Below are 16,843 nucleotides of genomic sequence, written 5' to 3'. Positions count from 1 at the left end.
TGGGGGCTAAGTTGTTTTATATTTTTTATAGATAACGAAAATTCGATAAATTTTCAGTTTTTTAGTTTTTCACATTTTCAAATTTTAGCATTATATTTGTTTATTAAAATTTAAAATTGATAAAATAAATTGGACAAGTACAAGAAAAATAAAACATTAAATAATTTATATCATTCAAATATAAATGGAGTACATTCAAATATTTTTTCAAAAAAAATACATAATAACATTTTATGTCGACGAGAATGATCAAACTTTAACGGTGTTGGAAGAACCGCCTTTATCACCCTTATCGTCGTCTTTCTTTTTCTTCGACTTTTTCGCCTTCGCTTTAGCTTCATTTTCCTTTTTTTTTCTTGCGCTCAAGCGCCATTTGAATACGGCGGAGAGCTATTGCCATGTCTTCTTCTCCTTCGGGCCCGTCGTAAGGAACACCATCGATAATTACCTTATTATTGTCAAAATCATAGCAGAAAACCATTTTTCGGAAAACAGAGAAGATAATGTTGAAGAGAAAATGTAGAATGAAAATAGAGAAGAGAATGTTGAAAAAAATTGAGATGAGGCAGGACTATTTATAGGTGAAAATCTGAATTTTAAAATTCACAAAATTAAATTTAGCACAGAAAAAATTTTGCTGAAAAAATTTCATTTGACTGTTGAAATTGCCGCAATGAAGCATTGCGGGGTGTCCTAACAGCCGCATTGTTTCATTGCGGTGTGTCGGTCAAGCTTCTGCTCTGTTGACCAGTCAATTCTTATTAATATTGGCACATAAAATAAGTTTTGCACAAAAAAATAGTTTTGACTGTTGCCGCAATGAAGAATTTTGGAGTGTCCTAACACCCGCATTGTTTCATTGCGGTGTTTTGGCACATAAAATAAGTCAATTCTTATTAATATTGGCACATAAAATAAGTTTTGCACAAAAAATAAGTTTGACTGTTGATAAATTTTTTAAACTAAAATAACTCAATTCACTAAAAAGTATAAAATTAATAATATTATTTTTTAAACTAAAATAATTCATAGGATAATTTAAAGAAAAAGTACAGAAAAAATAAAATTGATAAATTTATTATTAAAATTGATAATATTTTAAAATATTACCACTACTTATATTTAATGTTAACATATTTTAAAAAATTAATTACTGTTGAACATTAATATTATTTTTATACTTATATAAATAAGTTAAATATTAGAATAAGCTAAAATAGCATTAAAAGTTAAAGAGAGGGGCAGTTGGGACATTAAAAACTGGAGGTCTGCCCAACAATGAAACATTGCGGAGTGCGCAATGTTCCCTGTGCATGGCGACATGCCGCAATGATTCATTGCGGAAGTCAAGACCCGCATTGAAACATTACTTCCTCCCGCAATGTTTTATTGGTGTGGGTTGACTGACTGTCCCCCCAACCCACGTTGGTTGCTGATTAATTCTCTATATAAATAAACATCACTTTACACGTTACCACCTGCTGGAAAATATGGGTATAAGTCCCATATTGGTAAGTCATATTTTTGAGCATTATGACTAAAAGATGTGTGAGATATGATGATATTCTCTTAATAATGGAAATTATTATTTTCCATTAGAATTTGGCTCAAATATTATGGCATAAATTAATTTGATTTTGTTTCAGATTAATTGATATGGTGTATGTCTTGATATATTTAATCTGATTCTGTTTCAGATTATTTATGGAATAGAGTAGCTTGCAAGTATTACACCGATTCCATAATTAATGATATTTAATTATGGAAAAGAGTAGCGCACAAGTCTATCTACACCTATATAAACACCTCTAAGGCGTTAGGGTTAGACACACCAAAAACATATTCGCCTCTAAACACAAATCTCTCTCTCTCGGTGATAGTTTCGTGCCCGTTCAAGCTCGCTGAAGGTGCTCGTTATCCGTAACGCCGCCGCTACCTCATTTTATCCTGTGAGGCTATCGACTCGCACATACGGTGAGAGGCGAAATAGCTTTAAGGAGACAGTTTCAACTGGACTCGAGGATCTCTCTTCTGTTTATATCTTTTCTTCCTCCGTTTGATTTCGTTTACTCACGCACACACTTGTTTGATTATTTGTATTAATCGCAAATTGTTTTCACAATCTTAAAGCTATTTTTTTTATATACATCTGTGACTGATACATCTGTATCTGCTTGTTTTGTTGAGTAACCGATCGATGGAGAACCAAACTGTGAACGATTCGATGAACATGACGGCTGATCCCAACGCACAGATCACTGGATCTGATGGGGTTCACCAGCAGCCGATTAACCCTAACGCACGGATCGTACGATCTGATGGGGGTCAAACGCCTGTTGGACATGTGCCTTCGGAACATGTGCCTTCGGGACATGTGCCTTCGGGACATGTGCCTTCGGGACATGTGCCTGTGGGACACACTGTCCTTGGACAGTTTAGTGTTCCTCTTGGACAGATATCGGCAGGATTCACTCCTCCGATCATACCTGCGGTGCCTACTGGTGTGCATACACCTGTAGTACAGACGCACGTACCATCTGTTCCACCCGTGGTGCCTGCTGGCTGCTGCACCTGTTATGCCAACTGTGCCTGCTGCACATGCTGAAAAACCTGAAAGTTCAACGGAACGAACTTCAAACGTTGGCAACAAAAGATGCACTTTTATCTGACCACGTTGCATATGGATCGCTTCCTTAAGAAAGAACCACCGTTGCTCACTGCTGAGAGTAACATGCAGACTGTGTATGCTGCTGATGCTTGGAAGCACTCCGACTACATCTGTCGGAACTATGTGTTAAATTGTTTGTCTGACTCGTTGTATAACGTATATAGCGCGAAGCCAACATCTAAGGTCTTATGGGAGTCACTTGACCATAAGTATAAAACCGAGGATGCTGGGGCAAAGAAGTGGATTGTTGGCCGCTTTCTTGATTATAAGATGGCAGACTCTAAGACTGTGGTCAGTCAGGTGCAGGAACTGTAGGTGATCATTCATGACATTCATGCTGAGGGAATGGTCATAAGTGAGTCTTTCCAAGTTGCTGCTGTTATTGAAAAGCTTCCACCTGGATGGAAAGATTTCAAGAACTACCTTAAGCACAAGCGAAAGGAGATGTCTATGGAGGATCTTATTGTTAGACTTCGTATTGAAGAAGACAACAGAGGGTCCGAGAAGAAAGTTAACGTTGCCACTGAGAAGGCAAACATGGTGGAGCATGCTCAAAGCTCCAAGCCCAAGAAGGCTAATTCTGGTAAAGGGGCAAAGCTGACACCCAAGGGAGGGATTTCGAAGTCGAAATTTCAAGGGAAGTGCTACAACTGTGATAAAGTTGGTCATAGGTCTTCTGACTACAAGAAGCCCAAGAAGCCCAACAAGAAGAAAGAAGCAAACATGGTAGAGAATATCTCCAAGGAGATGGGTGACATAGACCTCTGTGCTACGGTCTCTGAAGTGAACCTAGTCGGTTCTAATCCACGTGAATGGTGGATTGATACTGGTGCTACTAGGCATGTTTGCTCAGACAAGGCGGTTTTCTCTAGCCTCAAAGCTTCCGATGCTGGTGAGAAGCTCTACATGGGGAATTCAGCAACTTCTACCATTGAGGGTGAAGGCACGGTGATCCTGAAGATGACCTCTGGGAAGAATCTGACTTTGAAGAATGTACTTTATGTGCCTGATATTCGCAAGAACCTTGTATCTGGTTCTCTGTTGAATAAGCATGGCTTTCGCATTGTAATAGAGTCAGATAAAATTATTTTGTCTAAGAGTGGTATGTTTGTAGGCAAGGGTTATTTAACTGATGGGCTTTTTAAGCTCAATGTAATGTCCGTTAAGGACGATAATGAAATGAAGAATTCTTCTGCTTACTTGCTTGAGTCTCCTAATTTATGGCATGCTAGATTAGGACATGTAAATTATGACACTTTACGACGTTTAAGTGCAAAAGAATACATACCTAAACTTATTATCGATCCAAAACATAAGTGTGAGACTTGTGTTGTGGCAAAATTAACGAGATCATCATTTAAACGTGTGGAAAGGAACACCAATGTGCTAGACCTAATACATAGCGACATATGTGATTTAAAATTCGCTCCAACAAGAAGAGGAAACAAGTATTTTATTACATTCATTGATGATTGTACAAAATACTGCTATGTATATTTGTTGAAAAGCAAAGACGAAGCTATAGATAAATTTAAAATCTATAAGGAAGAAGTTGAGACACAACAGACTGAGAAAATCAAAACGATACGAAGTGATCGTGGAGGTGAATATGTTGAACCATTTGGAGAATTCTGTTCACAACATGGTATAATCCATGAGGTCACTGCACCATACTCCCCTCAGTCAAATGGTGTGGCTGAAAGGAAGAATCGCACTCTGAAAGAAATGATGAATGCGATGTTGTTAAGCTCTGGGCTTCCACAATCGATGTGGGGAGAAGCCATCTTAAGCGCAAATAATATTTTAAATATTACGATGCGCAAGAATAAGGATGTAAGTCCTTATGAAATGTGGAAGAAAAAGAAACCAAGTTACCAACACCTGAAAGTATGGGGGTGCCTTGCAAAGGTACTGATCCCTACACCGAAGAAGGTGAAGATAGGTCCTAAGACTGTGGATTGTATTTTCATCGGATATCCTCCACATAGTACTGCATATCGGTTTCTTGTTCATGAATCCAAGATTCCTGATATTCAAAAGAATACCATTATGGAATCAAGGAATGCCTCATTCTTTGAGACGATGTTTCCCTGTAATCCAGGAAACCAACAACCTACGACGTCTAAACGATCTCATGAGTCTGTAGATGACGATAATGAGAGTGACGAAAGTGAAGACGAAAATGTGGGGGTAGTGAGAAGGAGCAAAAGACAACGAACGGAGAAATCCTATGGGTCTGATTTTATGACCTATTTGCTCGAAGAAGGTGACCCAAAAACCTATAAGGAGGCGGTTACCTCACCTGATGGACCTATGTGGAAAGAGGCCATCAAGAATGAAGTTGATTCAATTATGCAGAATCATACTTGGGAACTAGTGGACTTGCCAACTGGTTGCAAACCATTAGGTAGCAAGTGGGTTTTCAAGAAGAAGTTGAAAACTGATGGCACTATTGATAAGTATAAGGCCAGACTTGTGATTAAAGGATACAAGCAACAAAAATGCCTTGATTATTTTGATACATATTCTCCTGTAACGAGAATAACGTCCATAAGGATGATGTTTGCTATTGCTACAATGCGTAATCTAACTGTACATCAAATGGATGTGAAAACAGCCTTCCTAAATGGGGACATAGATGAGGAAATCTATATGGAACAACCCGAAGGGTTTGTTATCCCAGGACAAGAAAGAAAAGTTTGTAGATTGGTGAAATCATTGTCTGGTTTGAAGCAAGCGCCTATGAAATGACATGAAAAATTTGACGAGGTCGTGCTGGCTAATGGCTTCAAAATCAATGAATGTGATAGCTGTTCCTATTACAAGGATAACGAGAGTGGCTATGTCATGATGACGCTATATGTAGATGATCTACTTATTGCCGGAAGCAATGATAAAGTGATCAAATCTACCAAGGACATGTTGAAATCAAGATTCGACATGAAAGACATGGGACTAGCAAATATAATTCTGGGAATTCAAATTTCTAGAACATCAGAGGGTCTCGCATTAAGTCAACCACATTATATTGACAAGATCCTTGAGAAGTTTCTTAAGGATGACTTTGAGAAAGCTAGGACACCTGTGGATATGACTTTGCACCTATCCAAGAACAAAGGTGTAGTTGTTTCCCAATTCGAATACTCGAGGATAATTGGTAGTCTGATGTACCTCATGAGTTGTACAAGACCAGACATTGCATACTCAATTAGCAAGTTGAGTAGGTTTATGAGTAATCCGGGAGCTGATCACTGGAAAGCGATTATAAGGGTACTAAGGTACTTGAGGGGAACTCGAGACTATGGACTGCACTATGGTAGATACCCAGCAGTATTAGAAGGATATACTGACGCAAATTGGATATCTAGCAAAAAAGCACTTAAGTCTACGAGCGACTATGTGTTTACATTAGCTGGAGTGGCAATATCATGGAAATCCTCAAAACAAACGGTGATAACTCATTCCACGATGGAAGCTGAGTTTGTGGCACTAGATTAATGCGCCGAAGAGGCTGAATATCTACGTCAGTTTCTGGAGGATATTCCAAGATGGCCAAAGCCTGTAACTGCAATAGGGATTCACTGTGATAGTCAATCCGCTATTGGCAGAGCACATAGCACGATGTATAATGGAAAGTCTCGTCATATACGACGACGACACAGTTCCATTAGACAATTGATCTCAACCGGAATTATCACTGTTGACTATATACCGTCAAAAGATAATATCGCGGATCCACTAACCAAAGGGTTATCAAGAGAAGTGGTTGAGAAATCATCGAGAGGGATGGGCCTTAAGCCTATTGCTTAATGGCATCATGGTGGACACCCAACCATTGCTGACTGGAGATCCCAAGAACTTGGTTCAATGGGACAACTAAATCATGATGACCAAATCACTGTGGGGGTAACCCCTGGCCTGTTCCTATGATGAGGAAACAGTGAGACCCGTAAGGTACGAGGTTAAGCTTTGAGCCTTTAATGATCTTTGTGAATACATGGAGCTCAGGAGTGAACGCATGGAATTCAGTTGAGTAAACGCGGGTTACTCTATAAGATAAAGATCACCTATGTGGGAGAGAAGTGGGGCCGCTTCAAAGGAGAATTGCGAGGCACAATTCTTTAGAAACTTCTGCAGAACCAGGACGATGTTCCATGGCCAAAATGGACATACTCATGAGAGCTGAACGAGTCAGAAACGATATAGTGATAAGTATATCATCGTTTACATAAACGGTCGAACAGTTCAAGGACAAGCACGTCTACTGTCTACCAGTAAAGTCGGTATGCTTACTCGAGCGAAGGTTCAAGGAGCATTCTCTACCTATCGTATGCTATATCTGATCGAAGAAACTATCACCAAGTCAAACTCCGTGTCTGTCTGTCTGTCTGTCTGGTGTGTGCTACTAAGATCACCAATCTCACCCATGTGGGGGATTGCTGGAAAATATGGGTATAAGTCCCATATTGGTAAGTCATATTTTTGAGCATTATGACTAAAAGATGTGTGAGATATGATGATATTCTCTTAATAATGGAAATTATTATTTTCCATTAGAATTTGGCTCAAATATTATGGCATAAATTAATTTGATTTTGTTTCAGATTAATTGATATGGTGTATGTCTTGATATATTTAATCTGATTCTGTTTCAGATTATTTATGGAATAGAGTAGCTTGCAAGTATTACACCGATTCCATAATTAATGATATTTAATTATGGAAAAGAGTAGCGCACAAGTCTATCTACACCTATATAAACACCTCTAAGGCGTTAGGGTTAGACACACCAAAAACATATTCGCCTCTAAACACAAATCTCTCTCTCTCGGTGATAGTTTCGTGCCCGTTCAAGCTCGCTGAAGGTGCTCGTTATCCGTAACGCCGCCGCTACCTCGTTTTATCCTGGGAGGCTATCGACTCGCACATACGGTGAGAGGCGAAATAGCTTTAAGGAGACAGTTTCAACTGGACTCGAGGATCTCTCTTCTGTTTATATCTTTTCTTCCTCCGTTTGATTTTGTTTACTCACGCACACACTTGTTTGATTATTTGTATTAATCGCAGATTGTTTTCACGCCACCATTACATACATTTAGAAACCGGAACCCTAGTGATCTCTAGTTTTGTAATAAACTTACATGTAAATCTATATATTCTGATCTCTAGTTCTGTAATAAACTTGCATGTTAAATATTCTGTTGGGACAGGATACTTTGTCCTTTGTTTCTGTAATTTTTGAGCACTAAACATGTGCATCAAAATGTACAATTAGATGCAACTTTAGGATTATACACAAAATAAACCCCATGTGCTTTAGTTTATTACATATGTATTGTAATAGGATCATTTGGTACAATACAAATCACATGTTACAATCAATATGTATTTATCTTTTACCACAATGTGCTTGACTTGAGAGTTTATGAAAAGAGACAGAAATGACTAGGTCAAAGCATTTTCGTACGGCCAGTTTGTCTCTTAATGTTTGTAAAACTGTAATGTATGTTTATTGAGCCGGCCTATTGAAGCCCATGATTCCTGAACTGTATGGTGATACTAGGTTCATCTTACGTCTCATCCTCCACAACTCTTGTTATCACATTTTAAAGCATTATGTTGGGCCTATATCCCATATTTAAGTACAGGTAAAGCCCAATCTGACCAAAAGTTTAGCAAACAATTTACAAGTTGCTGATGAGCCTAGAGTGTATATCATTTAAAAAAAAAAGAATTAAGATAGAAACAACAAAGTACCAACTGATTTCTAATATAAAAATGCAGATGAACGAACTTAAATAGAAATGTTGCTAGCCATATATATATATATATATATATATATATATATATATATTACAAAGACGACACCACCTAAAAACCCGGACATATCGTTTTTGTTATAGTTTGAAACTAACAAGACTATGCACTTCACACGGCTAAACCTAAAATATTTCTTCCTTTCTACAGAACAGACCCCAAAATTATCATTTTCTCCCGCAAGTTGCAACTAGTTATAATTTAAAATTTCATCAAGACTATGAACTTCACACAGCTAAAGCTAAAGCAAGAAGACACTTTGATCCCGAAAAGGTTCATCTTCGTCCGCCGGTTGTCACTCGTGGTTTGGCCTTTACCTCAGACTCCTGCACAATAAGCCAGCAAAGACGCAAGCCAATAAGGTAAATGAATGGCTAATGTATGTGAAAAGAAAAGCTTCCTTCAATCACAACTATTATATGGACATACCTGCGTCGCGTGTAGGTATATAGAGGTCTTTGCTGTAGCTGGATTATGATTTTCTGCACCCTTGCTCCAATCATAACATACCTGCAAATAAAAAATACCATAAGAAAATTAAAAGATTTGTCAATCCAACATTAACCGGAAGGGGAATAATAAAGAGCCTTATTACATACCGCGTATGCGTATATTGAACCATCATTGTTGAAAGTGCTACAGGGAATAGGATTGCTGCACTTATTCATAGCCTGCAAGGAAGATCATATCTATATGGTTAGAAATTGATAAAAGAATCTACCACATCAGTTCTGAAAAATATGCTTTTTTGGGGATAAGCGATTACATATAAACTACAGCACTGCTACAACTAACATCTAAAGCACAGGTCCAATTACCAAAAGGGGGCGGGGAGTAAAAGACTGGGAGGCTAATTTCTCACACCATGTAAATTTCTTTACTTTTTACGGCATATAGAAGACAAACTGTGTAACATCGCGGACCATCATAAATTCTTAACTACAAGGAACTATGTACTCAACGACAAGGAAAATAACTAACTTGAGATGAAGAAAATTTAAGAAGCAAGACATAATCAGAGGGAAAGACCAGATTGGATTGAGGGGACATAAATAGTTCAGTGCACGAGATACACACGGGAAGCTAATAAGAAAAAAGAAAAAGAGGTAGTATCTATCAGAAATTCCGTTGCATTTACATCATAGAGCTCCAAAGAATACAGACTCCTCTAATAGAAAATACAATTCCAAGTAAAAGACTTGACAACATACACAAAGTTCTGATCTGCCCTCTTACTAAAATTTCTGATCTTACTATAATAATGCAACATATTAGACAGAAATCACTTGAACAAACATCAAAACTACTCGCGAGGTAAACGATCAAGTTGTAGGGCTCATTTTGACATAATTTTAAAGCTCAATCAATCTGAACTATGTCATATACTCATATTGCTGCAATAATATAACAATCCCAGGAATGTAAGTTAACTACACACGCACTTAATACAAGTTATACAACTAAAACTACTAACTAATCTAACAAACAATAAACATACTTCTATCTACAGTAAAGTAGTGAACTACTAAACAATTCTGATAAATCCTTAAAAAAACAAACCAGTAGAGTTATACCTTAAGCCTCTGTTTGCTATCTTTATCCCAAAAGTTGAAAGTACCATCAGACCCAGCAGTTGCAAATGTGTGATGTACCTAAGACAGAAGAATATGAGATTCTTGGTAAAGTATAAATAGAACTATAAACAGGAATGTAAGAGCACTAAGAGTTTAATAGACAAAATATATATATATATATATATATACATGAGGAATGTACATCTATAATCCTCATCACTGGTTTAACAAACTACAGAATTATCATTGCAAATTAAAATATACAACATGATGCAAGGATCTGAACTGAGTCAAGCCCTAAGGTTCTTCACTTTACATCGAATCAAACCACATGCTTTAAGCAGGATACTTAACACAAACCCTACACCACAAGGGGGCCCCGTGGTTCGACAATGATTAAAAGGACAGGTAGAATAGTAGACACTCCAGCTTACTAGAAAGAACCACTATAACTGGCAAATAAAGTACAACAAATAATCTAGGTTTATAAAAATTGAAGGCGATGTAAAATATCCAAAAAACCAAGTCAGAATCTTACAGGATGAAAATTTAGAGCGTTGACTGAGTAAATATCATTCCCATCTCTATGACATTTGAAAGTGAAGTTTTTAGTTTGTTGTTGATCATCTAGATGATGGACACCAACTCTCCCTTCAATTGAGCCAACCTATACAGTGCAGATATAAAATATAGAAAACCAAATAAACCCTAAAACTGAGAACAAAATCATTCACATATACCATTCACAAACAAAAAATAGGAGCATCAGAGGAACTAAATTGAGGGGCAAAGAGCTTATAAATTCATGCCTATACAGAAACAAAAACTAAATATAGAGGATCACACAACTGCAATTTAACCCTGATTTTCATTTTGTCGCGTCTTAATTGACTCGTTTTCTTTAATAAGCATTTTCTGGTTGAAAGCATCCTTTGGCCAATCCTCCTCTCCCTCCTAACTGGTATACGGTGTAGATTTCATATTTAAGGCAATAGACATTACACAAGAAACAATGGTGCACCTTAAAAATTCTAATCAAATCTTGGCCTAATATTAAATGATGGATACACTAGTATCTCCTTTTGAGTGAAGAATAAAGTACGACAGAAAATCCATTTAGTATAGTCCCTAGCTGTCAGAATTTCAACAATTTAACACTCTCCACAATGCTTACAAATTATATATACTTGGTATACAGTAAACTACAAAGCTGACCTCCTTCCACATACCGAAACTACCTCTATCATGTTCTATTAATACAAAGAAAAGGATCAAAGAAATTATAATAATCAAATTCCTAGTAAAACGTCATTTTGAATACATTTTCACATTTTAAAATTAGCGCCTGAAAAGTAACATAAATAAAAACCAAGCAGATTGTATGACATGTCATATTCAACTTTAATGCAATAGCAATTTTAAAATGGCAAGTGTAAGCATCAATACAGAAATTTTCAGTTATAATAAAACCAGCAACGCCATAGAGGGCTAAGAGGGAATATGATATTATTGTAGAGAAGATGAATCAAAAACAATACTGATTATGATTTAGATGCAGAACTCGACATCTTAACACTAAAAATCAAATGTAGAGGTAGAACTTAGGCTGACTCACAACCCTGTATCCTAAGTTCATATCATATAAACAATTATGTCTGATATGAAAATTAGAAGCCAACCAGATATAAGTAAAAACATACCAAAAAACCTTGCTGATCTGGAAAGGCAGCAACACACCTTGTCTGGTACTTTAGAGGAGAACTTATTCTCTTAAACTCATTCTGTTGCATGATGATTAAGTAGTTTATGTATGTAAAGTAATTCGAGATAGATATTGAGATTGTAGTTGTGAAATAGGTTAAATTGTAATGCTCGAAGAGAAAATATACCTGAGGATTTTGCAAGTTATAAACTATAAGATTTCTATCTGCTGTGGCAACAACCATCAGAGGATGTTTTACTGTAAGAGCATAGCAGCGCTCAGGAAGTGCTTGAACATGTGCTGGGTTAGGTTGTCTAAGATCCCAGTATCTGAGGTAGTACATAGTAAAAAGATATAATTAACAGTTTGCAAAAATATTTGCCAGAGATGTATAAACTGATCTTAAAACAAGATATACTCATTTCTTTCATATGAGATGAGGGAGTGTTGAGGACATACACTAGGCATCAGTTAACTAAAATATGGCAGAAAGTTAGAAGCGAGTATGTACAAATAACGGATCCTGCTAAACTTCAAATCACAGCAATAATAAGTACATTGACAAGGAATAATACATATATATAACCACAGGCATGAAAGAAAAAACAAAAAGGCAAGCGTTGAAAAAGGTCTCGATCATTATTGTTAAATGTTTTTTAGGCCTTATCTAATTTAGTATGGCTATCCACGTAACGCTTACAACAAAATGATCCGTTGGCAAAGTTATTACATGCATGTACAAGAAATACAATTGGGAAGCAACACACTAATATCTAAAATCACAAGAGAGGTTTAGCATATGGAAGCAACAGTCTTAAAAAATAAACAAGTTCAAAATTGTTCTAATTAATTTAGAAACCTCGCACTGCCTGAAAATTAAATGTAAATGTACCTTAGAGTTTTGTCCCAGCTTCCGGTCACTAACAGGTTTATCTCAGGAATCCAAGCAAGATCCTTAATAGCAGCATCGTGCATTCCCACAGTTACTGGCTGGCCACCAGATGATAGTTGCCACATCTTAACCTGTTTGTCGCAGCCCCCAGTAAAAACGGTAGTTCCATCATCTTTCCAAGTTGAGCACAACGCCTTGATAAATACATTAAGCAGATCAAATAAGTTAAACTAGTCAAATCAATATTAAAGAAGTAGTGCAATTTTTCGGGTGTGTTACCGGCTGGTCATGTGAGATTTGTGCCTTGCCTACACTCCCAAGATTGTTTCCGCTCTTCATCACCTCCCAGCATCGCACCTATATTATTATTCACCAAAAGCACATGGAGTAACTCTACCAAAAGATAATTGGATAATTAAGCCATCAAGAAGACACCGCACGAAACAAACCTGATTATCCCATGAGGTTGCCACAAGAAAATTTCCCTTAGGGCTAAAAGAGAGGCTCGACACCGAATCAGTAGGCTGGTTGTGTCACCTACACATTAACAATCACATACATATCTCATTCAACACATGTAACAACAAAAACACGATATATTCCTAAATTACCATATGCATATACACTCAACAATTTAACATGGACTTTCTAGTTTCTACATTATAAAGCTTTCACGTGTACTTTTAAACGCTCGTTAATCAAACATAACCCACTTAATCAGTCTACATTACACATCAACAATCACATATATACTACATTCAACACTTAATAACATACACAAACACAATATCACACATCCTTTATACAATTATACACAATATACTTAACAAGCAACATCAACTTTCTGTAACATTATCCAACATTCGCCTCGACTTAAACACTCACTAATCAAACACAACACATTACACACTTAATCACACTAAACAACACTGCAAAAATACAAAATCACACAAACACCAAAACCTCATTAAACTAATCGCCTCTGTTATCAATAAAAACTGACAAAATTTCTACTATAACCTAACCTAACAAACTAACAACAATTTGATGAAGTTAATGACATACACAACCACAATATCATAAATCCTTTATACACAACGCACTAAAACTTAAAATCAACTATCTACATTACTTTAACATTACCGAACATTCGCCTCAACTTAAACCCTCACTAATCTAACAAAACTCACGTAATCACTCTAAACAACACCACAAAAATTAAAAAAAAAACGAAAACACACACAAAAACCTCGACAAACTAATCGCCTCGGAACCGCACAACTTCATCAAACTATCAACACTAAACTAACAAAATTCTACTATAACCTAAAGCCTAGACTAACAAACTAACAACAATTCGAGAAATAATCAATAATAAACGATCATCAACACAAATTTACAAAAAACAGCAACAGAATCAAAATTTTAAAGCAATAAAGTACCTCAAACGATTTGTTAGGGTTTGTATCAACCCCGAACGACATTATTAGCTTCAATTAGTAACAAAATCACCTGCAAAATCAACAAAATGAGAGAGAGAGAGAGAGAGCGGGAGAGAGAGAGAGGGAGAGAGAGAAGTGTGTGTGTGTTGTTATGTAATTAAGCAAGTTTATAGAGTTAGTTTACCAGAGGATGTGAATATTGTTATTGCTGTGAATTTGAATGAGATTATTCATGTGATGAAGCAGAGAGTAAATTTGTGTGTGGGTATTTATAGAGAGGGACACGCGTAGCAAGAACGCTATGGAGTCGCTTAGTAAATAAGCTGTAATTTTTGGAGGAGGTAAGGTAACTTCTTCTGACCGCTTATGGGTGGCATGAAAGTTAAGCTACATATATATTGGTTTTTTTTAGAAGAATGAAATTTAAAATATAATAATTTTATTAGCTTATATAGTTATTAAATAGCTTAGTAATTGTTTGGTTCATGATATGGTATGAAATTGTAATCAGAAATCAGGTTAATATGAAATATATTGTGCTCGTTTGGGTAATTTTAAAATCTATAATTTATAATTTAAATTGAATAAGTGACTTATAAGTCATAAGTTAATGATTTTTTATAATAAGTGACTTGTAAATTATAAATTAATGAAAATTTATAAGTTATATAATTATTTGGATAATTTTACTTATAATTCAGAATTCTTTTACTTAAATGGACTAAATTAAATATTTTTTAAATATAATTATCTTAATTCTTATATTTTAAGTTAGATTAACATTTAAAAAAAATAAAACTAAAATTAATCAAAAAACAAAAATCAAAATAATTCGAGAAAAAGTACGTTGGTACTAACATTCAATTTATCGGCTTATAAATTGTAGACACAACTTATAAGTTGGGTCAACAAACACTTGTCCGTAAGTTATTGCGGGCTTATAAATCATTGCCCTGACTTATCATATTTGTCAAACAGACCTCTTATGGGTTTGATTGAGTGGTGGAATGAATATGATTAAAATAAAATATTTTTAAATTATTAATTTTGATAAATGCAAATATTAAAATAATTAATTTTTTTAAGTTATTGAATTAATTGACAATTGTATAAAAAACAAAATATTTATTTAATTTCTCGTACCCAAGTTTCGTACACACATCTCCATATATCACTAGTAGGGCTGCACATGGGCTAGGTTGGGTCGGTTTGGCCGTTTTAATAACCCAACCCATTTAAAACGGGTTACAAAAATATCAACTCATTAAACTTAAAAAAATTATGAAACCCAACCCTATTAATTATGTGATGGGTTGGGCCGGGTTGGGTTGGGTTAATCGGGTTAATCTAATCAACATACATACGACAAACACCAGCCAACCTAATTTAATAAAATTATCATGTATTTGCAGTGGTAAAATGATAAGGTGTTGCTATTTAATTGTTATCGAAAATAAAACTATTAAAAAGAAACAGGAAGAAGGAACTAGTATTATTTAAAAATCCTGCTTACACTATACCATAAACAGCCTATCGTTACACCAAAAAAAGTGTGAATCAAGGTCAAAAAGGGTTGCTGAAAGTGAAAAAAATGGTTATGGTAACACTTTTTCGAAAAATAGGATCGTAACTAGTATCAGTGCTACCATAGGGGTATATGGTAACACTTTTTCAATTTTTGGTAACACCGGAAAAAGTGTAACCATAGGACATCTTTGCCTACACTTTTATTGTTTTGGTAACATTAAATTTGGTGTAAATATAGATCTATGGTAACACAATTATGGTATTTTTTATATCATATTTGGTGTAACCATAAGGCTATGAAAACACCATATTAGTTATTGTAACACTAAATTTTGAAAAATAAAGTTATCAATGGATATAACTTGTTATCTATAGTTACACTTTTATGTGGAACCTTTTAAACTTTTACCTACACTTTTAAATCTATACCTACATTTTTTTTAGTATTCACCAACAGAGAATATGAACAATTTATATCAATAGCTACACTTTACAGGACTCTTTGCCAACACTTTTGAGGAAAAAAAAGCAATATAATATTTGAAAATAGAACTTCCCCATTTCAAAGTTTACCAAACATTCATCAACAAAAATAATCCAACAACCAAAACAACCAATTCAAGTACCACAAACCACCAACAAGTTCCAAGCCTACTAACCACCAATCATACCAAAACAAGTACTCGAAACTAAAACTAATAGACCACATCAAGATCATGATTTACAATATCAAACCAAAATAGAGTTCAACTGCATAAAGTATTATTAATGATCAGACTCAAATGACTCTGATGCTTCTAGCGACTTGTCGGACTCTGCTGCTGCTTTTGTCGAATTGTCGGACTCGTCGAGGCTGATCTTCAAACCTGGATTCTGCTCTGCCAATTTTTTCATCATGTCTCGAAACTTCAGTTCAATGTTTGTCATCCATCTCTTTCTCGATTTCAGCCCGGATTTTAGCATATTCATGCTCTGGAACCAATACTATACGTGTTGTTCCTGATGAAGCCCATGATGAAGCCGCCTTTTGTTGTTTTTCCTGTTTTTTGCGAACAAGCCTTCCAATCAGGTAAGACGGGGTCCTTTCTTTGTCACTATGAACCAGCTTATTAGTAGCCTCGGCACCTTCAGTCTGTAGAACTTTTTGGACTTTGGCTTAAAAAAAGGCGAAATCAGAGCTCATAACATACGCAAATAAGCCAAAAAAAAGTGAAATTGATG

The 16,843-nt window shown here is 35.8% G+C and overlaps 1 pseudogene; it reads right to left on the bottom strand.

Moving 5' to 3' along the window:
- Window positions 1-8,462: 8,462 nt before the first annotated feature.
- Window positions 8,463-16,519, bottom strand: LOC141666228 (protein RAE1-like; annotated as a pseudogene).
- Between the last annotated feature and the right edge of the window lie 324 nt (window positions 16,520-16,843).

This window comes from Apium graveolens, chromosome 6 (genome assembly GCF_009905375.1).
Source record: "Apium graveolens cultivar Ventura chromosome 6, ASM990537v1, whole genome shotgun sequence".
Lineage (NCBI taxonomy): Eukaryota > Viridiplantae > Streptophyta > Magnoliopsida > Apiales > Apiaceae > Apium > Apium graveolens.
This window is presented reverse-complemented; position numbering and strand designations above follow the sequence as displayed.